Source organism: Suncus etruscus, chromosome X (assembly GCF_024139225.1).
Source record: "Suncus etruscus isolate mSunEtr1 chromosome X, mSunEtr1.pri.cur, whole genome shotgun sequence".
In the NCBI taxonomy this organism is placed as follows: domain Eukaryota; kingdom Metazoa; phylum Chordata; class Mammalia; order Eulipotyphla; family Soricidae; genus Suncus; species Suncus etruscus.
The window spans coordinates 131811768-131826091 of record NC_064868.1 but is presented as its reverse complement, the minus strand read 5'-3'; the positions used below and the strand labels follow the sequence as shown (position 1 = coordinate 131826091).

Below are 14324 nucleotides of genomic sequence, written 5' to 3'. Positions count from 1 at the left end.
TGTTAGTTGACATGTTATTTCAGTTTGGAGTTTTGTGATTTCTGTCTTCATATTTTCTTGATTCTTATTAGTGTTCTGTTCCACTCTATCCATGGTTTCTTTGAGGTCTTTGAGCATCTTCCATATTGCTACTCTAAAATCCTTATCTGAGAGGTTGATTAGTTGGTTGGTCATTATCTGGTCATCAGAATTGTCATCTTCATTCTCTATGTCTGATGCTGTCCTGCGTTGTTTCCCCATTGTCACACTTGTATTGTGGGTTTTTCTACGTGTTGTGGTGGTATTCATTGGTTATATGATGCAGGCAGCACACTTCTCTGGCTCCGCCCTTTCTGGATGGGCCGACTTGCCTCCAAGGTAGGGGAGTCCTCCGTGGATGAACTTTTTTTTTTTTTTTTAAATATGGAACGCTTCACGAATTTGCGTGTCATCCTTGCGCAGGGGCCATGCTAATCTTCTCTGTATCGTTCCAATTTTAGTATATGTGCTGCCGAAGCGAGCACCTGTGGATGAACTTTTGATGATTTGATATGTTCAGAATAAAATATTTCCTTCCCTGAATTATATATCTTATATCATTCCTTATGTATTTTAACTGTAGTTCTCTTAATGACTTAGATTGCACTGAGGTACTTTAAAATGGGTTTTATTCTTACACACTGTATATGAATTCTAAATTAAAGCTCTAAAAAGGCATCTAAAATATTATTTGACTCCCTTATCTGGAAAATAACTACAGATATGAAGAACAAATTTTGTCAAAATAACACTTTCATTTTTAAAAAATCATATCTTTATAGTTTTCTTTTCACAGGTCCTTCACATCTTTAGTTAAGTTGACTCCAATATATTTGAGTTTGTGTGACACTAATGTGAATGGGATTTTTTTTGATGTCCATTTTCTCTATCATTATTGGTGTATAAGAAGGCCATTGATTTTTGCATGTTAATTTTGTAGCCTGCCACTTTGCTATATGAATCTATTGTTTCTAGAAGCTTTTTGGTAGAGTCTTTAGGGTTTTCTAAATATATTACAATGTTATCTGAAAATAGAGCTTGATTTCTCCCTTTCCTATCTGGATGTCCTTGATCTAGCACTATGTTGAGTATGAGTGGGGAGAGAGGGCAGCCTTGTCTTGTACCTAATTTTAGAGGAAGGCTTTTAGTTTATCTCTATTGAGAATAGTATTTCCCATTGGCTTGTTGTATATGGCCTTGACTATATTGAGAAAAGCTCCTTCCATTCCCATCTTGATTAGAGTTTTTATCAAAACTGGGTCTTGGAACTTATCGAATGCTTTATCTGCATATATGATATGATCATATGATTTTTCTTTTTCTTTTTGTTGATATGGTATATTATGTTGATTGATTTATGTATGTAAAACCATCCTTGCCTCCCTAGAATAAATCCTACTTGGTCATGGTGTATGACATTCTTGATGAGGCATTGAATCCTATTTGCCAGAATTTTGTTGATCAGGGATATTGGTCGATAGTTTTCTCTTCTTGCAGTATCTCTGTCTGGTTTAGGAACTAGGGTGATCTTAGCTTCATAAAAAATATTTGGGAGTATTCCCAATTCTTTTGTTTTGTGAAGAGTCTGAGAAGTATTGGTAGAAGTTCCTCTTGAAAGGTTTTGAAAGAATTTGTAGTGAATCTACCTGAGCCTGAGCTTTTGTCTTTGGGAAGACATTTTATTAGTTTTAATTTCCTCGGTAGTGATGGGTCTATTTCAGGGGTCTCAAACTCAATTTACCTGGGGGCCGCAGGAGGCAAAGTCGGGGTGATCCTTATTGCAAAGTCTGTAGTAAGCCTTGAACATTGGGGGTGTGTGACATAAACAACTAAAAGAAAGCAAAACAAAAAGAGATTCCTCTAGGGCAGGGCCACAAAATGTTGTACGGAGGGCCGCAAACGGCTCGCAGGCCGCGAGTTTGAGACTCCCTTTAGATACTAGATTATCCTGGTTTAACCGTGGAATATTATAAGAGTCCAAGAATTTATCCATTTCTTCCAGGTTCTCATATTTCGTGACATAGTTTCTCAAAGTAGTCTCTGATTACATTTTGAATCTCTGCAGTATCTGTAATGATCTTACCCTTTTCTTTTCTAATCCAGTTTATTTAGTTTCTCTCTCTGTTTCTTTGTGAGTTTTACTAGTGGTTTGTCAATCTTGTTTAGTTTTTCACAGAACCAAGTTTTGCTTTCTTTGATCTTTCATTGTTTTTATTGATTTCCACTTCATTGATTTCTGCTTTAAGCTTTGTTATTTCTTTTGCTTAACTATTTTTGGTTCCTTTTGTTGATAATTTTTTAATTTTAAAACCTGCATCATTAAGCTTTTTATATAGGCCCCTTCTTATTTTCTGATGTGTGCTTGCAAAGCTATAAATTTTCCATTTAGTACTACTTTTGCTGTGTCCCATAAATTCTGGTAATTTGTATCTTTATTGTCATGTTTCCAGGAATGTTTTGATATTCTCTTTGATTTCCTTTCTGACCCACCAGTTGTTCAGTAGTGACATATTTAGTTTCCAGATATTAAAGTTTTTCTTCTGTGTCCCTTTGTAGTTCACTTTTAATTTCAGTGCCTTATGATATGAGAACGTTGTCTGTACAATTTTTATCCTCTTGACTTTATGGAGATATATTTTATGGGCCAGCATGTGTTCTATCCTGGAGAGTGACCCAAGTACACTGGAGAAGAATATGTATCCAGTTTTCTGGGGAGAGTGCTCTCTCTCTCTCCATACACACACACACACACACACACACACACACACACACATATCTATCTACTAGTCCACTTTCTTCCATTTTAGTTTTCAGAGCTAGTATATTCTTGTTGGGTTTCAATCTGGTTGACCTATGAAGGGGTGACTGGGCAGTGTTGGAGTCTCCCACTCTTATTGTATTGCTATTGATATCTTCTTTCAGATTTGTCAACAATTGTCTTAAATATTTTGCTGGTCCCTTATTTGGAGTGTGATTTCTTCTTGTTCTACATATCCTTTGATTAATACAAAATGATCATCCTTTTCTCATAACTTTTCTGAATCTAAAGTTTGTGTCATCTGATATTAATATGGCCCCTTCAGCTATTTTAAGGGAGTGGCTTGCTTGGATGATTATCCTCCAGCCTTTGATTTTGAGTCTGTTTGTTCTGACTATTCAGATGTGTTTCTTGTAGGCAACAAAATGTTGGATTCAGCTTTTTGATCCATTTTTCCATTCTGTGTCTCTTAACTGGTGCATTTAGTGCATTGATATGGAGAGAGACAATTGTCATGGGATTTAGTGTCATCTTTGTCTAGAAGTTTAGTGTTTCTGTTGATCTGTCTTGTCTTTCAGTTTTTCTTTGAAGGCTGGTTTTGAGTTTGTAAAGTTTCTGAGCTGTTGTTTATCCATGAAGCTATGTATACTTCCTTCAAACCTGAAAGTGAGTCTTGCTGTGTGCAGTATTTTAGGTGAAACATTAATTTTATTGACTTTTGTCACTATATTCCACCACTGCCCTTTGGCCTTGAGGGTTTCTTGTGACAGGTAAGCCGTAAATCTTAGGTATACTTCTTTGAATTAATTTCCCTGTTTGATCTTGCTGCTTTCAGTATTGTTTCCATATCTGTGTTATTTGTTGTCGTGACTAGAATATGTCTTGGGGTGCTTTTCTTTGGGTCTCTTTTGGCTGGTACTCTTTGGGAGTGCAGGATTTGGTTGCATGCCATCTTTAGGTCTGGGAGTTTCTCTGTAATGATGTCCTTAACTGTTGATTTTTCCTGGGGATTTTCTTCCTGGGTTGCTGGGACTCCAATGATTCTTATGTTGTTTCTGTTGAATTTATAAAAAACTTCTATTTTCATCTGCTCCCATTCTTTAATTATTTTTTCCATTGTCTGATCATTTGCTTTACGGCTCTTTTCTAGTCTCTTCTGCTGTATGAATTTGTTATGCATCTCATCTTACAGTTCACTGATTCTGTCCTCAGCTGCTGTTATTCTGTTGGAGAAGCTTTCCATTGAGTTTTTCATTTAATCTACCAAGTTTTTCAGACCTTTTATTTCAGTTTGGAGTTTTCTGATTTCTATCTTTGTGGTCTGTTCAGCTCAATCTGTGCTTTCTTTGAGTTCTATGAGCATCCTTCATATATCTATTCTAAACTCCTTATCTGAGTGTCTAATTAGGTGGTTGGTACTTTTTGGGTCATCAGAGCTGCCATCTTCATTCTCTATGCATGCTGTTTTTATGTATTTTCCCCCATTGACAAGTTTGTAGTCTGGTTTTTACTATGTATTGTGATGGGGTTCATGGGATAGAAGATATGAATGGCCATGGAGCTAAGTGGAACAGCCACTTTACCTTTGTGGGCTTAGACAGACTACCTTTGTGAGGGGCCCTGGAGAGCTTAAGTTTGCTGAGGTCTTATTTGGCTGCTGCATACAGAAAACAGGAAAACAGGCCAAAAATAACACTTTCTACATAATATTATTACCAACAATGTTGGTGATGTCACCTTATATACACTTGTTTGAGTTTTTAACCTAACAGAGTACAGAATATGACTCATACTTGAGCAACACACACAAGAATTATTTTCTAATGCGATCTTTATTTAAGCACCATGGTTACAAGCATGTTTGTAGTTGGGTTTCAGTCATAGAAAGTACACCCCCACTTCACCAGCGCAACCTTCTATCCACCAATTTCTTCTATCTCCCTCCTCTCAACCACCTGTTTGTCTTTGAGATAGGCATTCTATTTCTCTCATTGACTATCATTGACATAATAGTTGTTAATATTTTTATTTCTATAACTGCACTCACCACTCTTTGTAGTAAGCTTCATATTGTGGGCTGGTCCTTCTGGCCCTCATCTCTATTGTCTCAGGGTATTATTATCCATAATATTGCAAATAAGCACCACAAGCATTTTTATATGAGCAGAGTATATGTATGTTTTACCTCAATCTGAAGAGATTTCCCAAATTATTTGTAAACTTTTGTCCTTTTCAGAAAAAAGAACATTAGGTTACCTCCAAATTGTACTAGAGTTTATTTATATCCTCCCTGGATTGATTCAGTGCCTCCCAGTGGGTGCTATGATCCACTTTGAGAAAACCTACCAGTATATGTCGTAAGGTGCCCATAAGAGATGTTTAATATTTCCTTAAACAAATGATAAATGGGATGAACTCCAGGATTTTTTCTCATTAACAAAATCTGAGACATTCAACTGAATAAAGTAACATAATGGGAATTTATCTTTAAGAATCTCAGGAGATGTTTAGAACACTAATGAGTTACTTCAAGTGTTTTGGAAGTTATTAGTTCTCAGGGTCTTTCCAGAAATTCTCAAGTTTCTCTTAGAGTGCTTTAAAATTAGATTTTGATATCTAGTATTGAGGCTTTCTCTAAACATGGGAGAGATTGTAGGCCTTAAATAAAATATTTGGAGCCCTTATTTTTCATATACAAATAACTATTGGTTTTAAGAAACAATCCTCAAGTACATATTTGATCCCACACTCTAATAAATTTATAATTGATTGGGAGAGAGATAACTAACATAAATAAACTCATTTGTCATTATTTGGGAAGCACTGCTGTGCTTCTTCTGAGGGAACTGAGGACCTGAAGGGAGCCCTGCCCTGTGATTCTCCATGTTTTCTGAATTCTTGAAGCTCTGCTCAGAGCCCTAGGAAGCGAACCCCCAAAAAACTGCATTCTGAAGCTACCCAGCGAGCGAGTGAGTGAGTTAGAAATGGCTGACTTTACAAGCCCAGAAAGGGAAGCCGCTGAACTCTGCTGGAACTCAGATGCCAGCACCCCATCTGCCTGTCTTCTGTGCTGTGCTCCAATTTTGGCCTGATTTCATCCTGTGTGTGGCTCATCTGCAGACAGCTCGCCTTCATTGAGCCTTCCCTGGAGGTGAGCTTACACACCCAGAAGGGGAAGCCGCTGAACTCTGCTGGAACTCAGATGCCAGCACCCTTATCTGCCTGTCTTCTGTGCATTGCTACATTTTTGGCCTGATTTTATCCTATGTGTGGCTCATCTGCAGATGGCTCGCCTTCCCTGGAGCCTTCCCTGGAGGTAACTTTACAAGCCCCGAAAGGGCTAGCCGCTGAACACTGCTGGAACTCAGATGCCAGCACCCCTATCTGCCTGTCTTCTGTGCAGTGTTCCATTTTCGGCCTGATTTCATTCTGTGTGTGGCTCATCTGAGGATGGCTCGCCTTCCCTGGAGCCTTCCCTGGAGGTGAGTTTACAAGTGCAAAAAGGGTGGAGCCAGAGGAGCATGGCTGATCCGCTTCACTTCCTGGCCGTGCACATCATTTAGCTAATGAATACAACCACAACATGTAGAAAAACCCACAATACAAGTGTGACAATGAAGAAAAAACGCAGGCCAGTGCCAGACATAGAGAATGACGATGGCAACTCTGATGACTTTCACATGACCAACCAACTAGTCAGTCTCTCAGATAAGGAGTAGCAATATGGAAGATGTTCAAAGAACTCAAGAAAAGTATAGAAGAGAACACTAATAAGAATCAAGGGAATATGAAGATAGAAATCAGAAAACTCCAAACTGAAATTTCAGGTCAAATAACAGGTCTGAAAAACTCAGTAGATGAATTGAAGAAAATCATGGTTGAGCTTTCTCACGGGTTAACAGCAGCTGAGGATAGAATCAGTACACTGGAAGATGGGATGAATAACAATTCCATACAGCAGAAGAAATTGGAAAAAAGCCTTAAAGCAAAAGATCAAACAATGGAAAAATTACTCAAAGAATGGGAACAGATGAAAATAGAAATCTATGATAAGCTCAACAGAAACAACTTAAGTATCATTGGAGTTCCAGAGACCCAGGAAGCAAATCTCCAAGAAGAATCAATGGTCAAGAACATCATTAAAGAGAAACTACCAGAGCTAATGAATACATGTGATCAAATCCTGCATGCCTGAAGAGTACCAACTAAAAGAGACCCCCCCAAAAAAAACACCCCAAGACACATCCTAGTCACAATGATGAATCCCACAGATAGAGACAGAATTCTGAAAGCAACAAGATTGAAAAGAGAAATTACATACACGGGAACATCCTTGAGATCTACTGCAGACCTGTCACTGGAAACACTCAAGGCCAGAAGGCAGTGGTTGGACATAGTGACAAAACTCAATGAAATAAATGCTTCACCTAGATTACTGCACCCAGCAAAACTCACTTTCAGGTTTGAAGGAACAATACATGGTTTCACAGACAAACAACAGCTCAGAAACTTTGCAGACTCAAAACTATTCTTAAAAGAAAAACTGAACGGCCTACTTTAAGACAAGATTGACCAGCAGACACACCAAACTTCAGTATAAAGATGGCACTAACTCCCATGCCAATTCATTCTCTCAATGTCAATGGACTAAATGCACCAGTTAAGAGACACAGAGTGGCTAAATGGATCAAAAAACTTAATCCAACCTTCTGCTGCCTACAAGAAACCTGAATAGTCAGAACAAACATAGACTCAAAATAAAAGGCTGGAGGAAAATCATCCAAGCAAACAACACCCATAAAAAAGCAGGAGTGGCCATACTAATATCAGATGATGCAAACTTTATACTTAGGAAAGTTGTAAGGGACAAAGATGGACATATTGGGTTAATCAATGGATACTTACAGCAGGAAGAAATCACTCTCCAAAACATTTATGCACCGGAGGAGGGGCCTGCAAAATATTTAATAAAATTGTGGACAAATCTGAAAAATAATATCAATAACAACACAATAATTGTGGGAGACCTCAACACGGCATTGTCAACACTTGACAGGTCAACCAGACTGAAAACGAACAAGAATATACTAGACCTGAACAGAGAAATGGAAGAAAGAGGCCTAGTAGATATATACAGGACACTCCACCCCCAGAAGCCTGGATACACATTCTTCTCTAATGTACATGGGACATTCTCCAGGATAGACTACATGCTAGCACATAAAACATACCTCCATAATATCAAGAGGATAGAAATTTTGCAGGCTACTTTCACTGACCACAAGGCCCTGAAATTATATGTGAATTACAAAGGGACACAGAAGAAAAACTTTTATACCTGGAAGTTCAACAGCCTAATACTGAATAACCAGTGGGTCTGGAATAAAATCAAAGAGGAAATCAAAACCTTCCTAGAAAGAAAGGACAATGGAGACAGAAACAATCAGAATCTATGGGACACAGCAAAAGCGGTACTGAGAGGAAAATTTATAGCTTTGCAAGCACACATCAGGAAAGAAGAAGGGGCATACCTGAATAGCTTAATGCCGCAGCTCTTAGAATTAGAATGTACTCAACAAAAGGACCCAAAAATAGGGAGACAGAAGGAAATCAATGAAGTGGAAACCCAAAAAAGCAATCCAAAAGATCAATGAAAAAATTGAATCCTTTGAAAAAAATATACAAGATTGATAGACCACTGGCAAAACTAACAAAGAAAGAGAGAGAGAAACTTGATAACTCGTATTAGGAATGAAAAAGGAGAGATCACTACTGATATGGTAGAAAACCAAAGGGTAATCAGAAACTACTTTGAGAAACTCTATGCCACTAAATATGAAAACCTGGAAGAAATGGATAAATTTTTGGACTCTTATAAACTTCCACGGTTGAATGAAGAGGATGTAGCATATCTAAACACACCCATCACTATTGAGGAAATTAAGACAGTAATCAAATGTCTGCCCAAATCAAAAGTCCAGGCCAACATGGATTTACTAATGAATTCTTTCAAACCTTTCAAGAGGAACTTCTACCAATCCTGGCAAGACTCTTTCATAAAATCAAAAAAACAGGAACACTTCTAAATAGCTTTTATGAAGCCAACATCACCTTCATACCTAAACCAGACAGAGATGCTACCAAAAAAAATTACAGACCAATATCGCTGATGAATGCAGATGCAAAGATCCTCAACAAAATCCTGGCAAATAGGATTCAATGCCTCATTAAGAAGATCATCCACTATGATCAAGTAGGTTTCATCCCAGGAATGCAAGGATGGTTTAACATCTGTAAAGCTATCAACATAATACACAGCATCAATAACAAGAAAAATAGAAATCACTTGATCATATCAATAGACGCAGAGAAAGCATTTGATAAGGTCCAACACCCATTCTTGATCAAAACTCTCAGCAGAATGGGAATGGAAGGAACCTTTCTTAATATAGTTAAGGCCATCTACAACAAGCCAGAGGCAAATATTGTCCTCAGTGGAGAAAAACTGAAAGCCTTTCCTCTAAATTCTAGCACAAGACAAGGCTGTCCTCTCGCACCACTCCTATTCAACATAGTACTGGAAGTACTTGCTAAAACGATTAGGCAAGAAAAAAATATCAAGTGAATCCAGATAGGAAAGGAAGAAACAGCTCTCGCTGTTTACAGATGGCATGATACTCTACCTAGAAAACCCTAAAGACTACCAAAAAGCTTCTACAAACAATATACTCATATAGCAAGGTGGCAGGCTACAAAATTAACACACAAAAATCAATGGTTTCTGTACACCAATAGTAATAAGGAAAAAATGGACATTAAGAAAACAACCCCATTCACAATAGTGCCACATAAACTCAAATATCTTGGAATCAACTTGACTAAAAATGTGAAGGACCTATACAAAATAAACTTTAAAACTCTGCTCCAAGAAATAAGAGAGGACACGGGGAAATGGAAGCACATACCCTGCTCATGGATTGGCAGGATTAACATCATTAAAATGGCAATACTCCACAAAGCATTGTACAGACTTAATGCGATCCCTCTAAAGATACTCATGATATTCTTCAAATAAGTTGATTAGCACTTTTGAAATTCATTTGGAACAATAAACACCCTCGAATAGCTAAAGCAATCATTGGGAAAAAGAATATGGGAGGAATTGCTTTCCCCAACTTTAAACTGTACTACAAAGCAATAGTTATCAAAACAGCATGGTATTGGAATAAAGACAGGCCCTCAGACCAGTGGAATAGGCTTGAATACTCAGAGAATGTTCCCCAGACATACAATCATCTAAGTTTTGATAAAGGAGCAGGAAATTCTAAATGGAGCAAAGAAAGCCTCTTCAACAAGTGGTGTTGGCACAACTGGATAGCCACTTGCAAAATATTGAACTTAGACCCCCAACTAACATCATGTACGAAGGTTAAATCCAAATGGATGAAAGACCTCGATATCAGACCCGAAACCATAAGATACATAGAGCAACACGTAGGCAAAACACTCCAGGACATTGAGACTAAAGGCATCTTCAAAGAGGTAACTGTACTCTCCAAGCAAGTGAAAGCAGAGATTAACAGATGGGAATATATTAAACTGAGAAGCTTCTGCACCTCAAAAGAAATAGTGCCCAGGATACAAGAGCCCCCCCCCACTGAGTGGGAGAAACTATTCATCCAATACCCATCAGATAAGGGGCTAATCTCCAAAATATACAGGGCACCGACAGAACTTTACAAGAAAAAAAAACATCTAATCCCATCAAAAAATGGGGAGAAGAAATGGACAGACACTTTGACAAAGAAGAAATACAAATGGCCAAAAGGCACATGAAGAAATGCTCCACATCACTAATCATCAGGGAGATGCAAATCAAAACAACTATGAGGTACCACCTCACACCCCAGAGATTGGCACACATCACAAAGAATGAGAACAAGCAGTGTTGGCGGTGATGTGGAGAGAAAGGAACTCTTATCCACTGCTGGTGGGAATGCCATCTAGTTCAACCTTTATGGAAAGCAATATGGAGATTCCTCCAAATACTGGAAATCGAGCTCCCTTACGACCCAGCTATACCACTTCTAGGAATATACCCTAGGAACATAAAAATACAATACAAAAATCTCTTTCTTACACCTATATTCATTGCAGTACTGTTTACTATAGCAAGACTCTGGAAACAGCCAAGATACCCTTTCACAGATGAATGGCTAAAGAAACTGTGGTACGTATACACAATGGAATATTATGCAGCTGCCAGGAGAGATGAAGTCATGAAATTATCTTATACATGGATGTACATGGAATCTATTATGCTGAGTGAAATAAGTTAGAGAAAGACGCAGAATGGTCTCACTCATTTATGGGTTTTAAGAAAAATGAAAGACATTCTTGCAATAATAACTTTCAGACACGAAAGAGAAGAGAGCTGTAAGTTACAGCTCACCTCATAAAGCTCACCACAAACAGGCTTGAGTTTAGTTAGAGAAATAACTACATTGTGAACTATCCTAACAATGAGAATGTATGAGGGAAATATGAAGCCTGTCTAGAGTACAGGCGGGGGTTGGGTGGGAGGAGGGAGATTTGGGACATTGGTGATGGAAATGTTGCACTGGTGATGGGTGGTGCTCTTTACATGACTGAAACCCAAACACAATCATGTATGTAATAAAGTTGTTTAAATAAAAAAATAAATAATAATAATAAAGAAGTCCATTGATTTTTACATGTTAATTTTGTAGCCTTTCACTTTACTATATGAGTCTTTAATTTCTAAAAATTTTTAGGGTTTTCTAAATATAGTAGCATGTCATCTGCAGACACTGAGAGTTTGAATTCTTCTTTTCCTATCTGAATACCCTTGATATATTTTTCTTGCCTAATTGCTGTGGCAAGTACTTCCAGTCTTATGTTAAATAGGTGTAGTTAGATGTGGCAGCTTATCTTGTACCAGTGTTTAAAGGAAAGGATTTTAGTTCATCTCCATTGCGTATAATACTTTCCATTGGCTTTTGGTAGATGGCCTTGACTATGGCCATTCCTATCTCATTGAGAGTTTTTTTAAAATCATAAATAAGCGTTGAACCTATTAAGTGCTTTCTCTGCATCTATTGATAAAATCAGTTTTTCTTTTGTTGATATGGTGTATTATGTTGATTTATTTGCATATATTTAACTATTCTTGCCTCTCTGGAATGAAACCGACTTGGTCATGATGTTTGACCTTCTTGATGAGACATTGGATCCTAATTGCTTGAATTTTATTGAGGATCCTTGCATCTGTGTTCTTTAGGGATATTAATCTATAGGTTTCTTTTTTGCTGCATGATATGAGAACTTTCATAATTTCCCATTTTTTGCTGGATTGTGTATAGAGTTTCTTACCACGTTTGGAATAGCCCATGTTCTCTCTTGAAAATATTAATGTCTTTGTCCCTTTTCTCAGTATCTTCAAATGAAACCTGTCTTTTTTTTTAAAAAAAAAAGATGTCATCATAAAATATTTGCTTATACATGTATAGACAGGGAGACAATGATGCTGAGGGAAGTGAATCAGAGGGAAAGGGATAGACATTAAATAGTTTCACTCATCTGTAAAAAATAAAAAATAAAATATTTTGGTAATCCAGAGACAAAAGAGAGGAAGGTCAGAAGGACCAGCCCATGATATGTTGCTTAGCACAGAGAGCACCAACTGTACTGACAACTACAATGACAATGATAGAGAAGTAGAATTCCTGTCCTGAAGACAGGCAGGGAATGAGGGAGGAGGGAAATAAGGAACATTGGTGGCTGGAAAGTTATACTGAAGATTGGTATTTATTCGATGTTTAAATCCACCTACAAATATTTCTGCACCCACGTGCTTAAGAAGTTATTAAAGAAAAATGCAGAGTTTCTTCTGCCCAGGAAGCAGGCTTGGAAGGTGGTGGGAAAAGGGTCTCAGGGAGGATGAGATGGAAACTGGTGACATTGGTGGTGGGAAGAAAGCACTGTTGAAGTTGGTTGTATATTGTATGACTCTAACTCAATATTGAACAACTTTATCTGTAGAAAAAACCTGTAGTAACCATAGTGTTAAGATAAAATAAAAAGATCCATTGTAATAAAGGGATCAACAGTAAGATATAAAGACTTCATAGAATTGCATGGCACCATTTATTTAGTAACAAAATAATAATAAGTATAATACTATGTACAATTATATGGAATGATTGTATAATGTATCCCAATTCAGAAACATTAAAGTATTGGAAAAATTGAACCTTAGAACTGTCCAAATATGTTCTGCCTAAACTGAGAAATTTAATAGAAGCACAATCTTTTTTATTTTTTCCGGCCACATCCATTTGATGCTCAGGGGTTACTCCTGACTAAGCACTCAGAAATTGCCCCTGGCTTGGGGAAACCATATGGGACGCCGGGGGATCAAACCATGGTCCTTCCTTGGCTAGCGCTTGCAAGACCACCTCACTGGCCCCGAAGCACAATCTTTTTAAGTTTAAGAACTGATATAATGTTTAAAAATTTCAGTGACCACCCTTTTCCTTGGCCTTCCCTTAATCAAAATAATAAATTTATATGTATGAGTAATAAATCAAAGTCTTTGTCCTAAAACAAAATGCTGAGTTAGGAATATGGATGTGTTTGGCAAATCTTCCATTCTTCTAATCCCAGACAAAAGAACATTAGTTCAAATTCTGCCTATCCTCTTACTACCTTTTATTGCTCTGCTCCTGAGTTTTAGTTAATAAATTGCTTTCTTTCCCCCAATTGATAATTAAGAATTTTGTCTTTTAATAAAAATGCATACATTTAACATGTATAACATGGTAATTTGAAATACACATGAAATTACTACCACAGTCAAACTAACATCATCTACATATATATAAAATTGCTATTTATTTGGTGAGTTCACCTGAATCTACTCGATTAATAAATTACCAGTAATACGGTTTTTTGTTTTGTTTTTGGGCCACACCCCGTGACGCTTAGGATTCTGGTTATGTGCTCAGAAATTGCTCCTGGTTTGGGGGACCATATGGGATGCCAGGGATGGAACAGAGATCTGTCCTAGGTCAACCATGTGCAAGGCAAATGCCATACCACTGTGCTATCGCTCCAGCCCCTTCCCAGTGATACAGTTTTATCAACTATAGACATCATGTTGTCCACTGACATTATTTTTATTTATTTCAATTATTATTTTTAATTAATAATTTTTATTTTGACCAAAGTAAATTACAAATCTTTCACAGTAATATTTTAGGTACATAGTGACATTGAATCAGGGGCATTTATTTTTGATTCACTATTAATGATACTCTGGGCTGACTCTGGCTCTGGATTTAGGGATCACTCCTGGCAGTCTTAAGGTACCATGTGCCATACTGGGGATTGAATCTGGGTTAGCTCTATGCAAGACAAGCACCCTACCTGCTATATCATCTCCAGCCCCTATACATTAACTTTAGAGAAAGAACTAGTTGTCAGTGCTTTACAGGATTGATTTGATTTATTTTCTCTCTCTTCTCTC

General features: G+C 37.4%; 1 protein-coding gene and 1 non-coding gene across 2 annotated transcripts in view; one reads left to right on the top strand and one right to left on the bottom strand.

Annotated features, from left to right (window-relative positions):
• DNAAF6 (dynein axonemal assembly factor 6) overlaps positions 1 to 14324 on the top strand; it is a 91965-nt gene that overhangs the window by 44047 nt on the left and 33594 nt on the right. The window lies entirely within an intron of this gene.
• On the bottom strand, positions 397 to 503 carry LOC126000124 (U6 spliceosomal RNA). Its single transcript, XR_007492489.1, has one exon. It is a non-coding gene; the product is annotated as a U6 spliceosomal RNA (small nuclear RNA).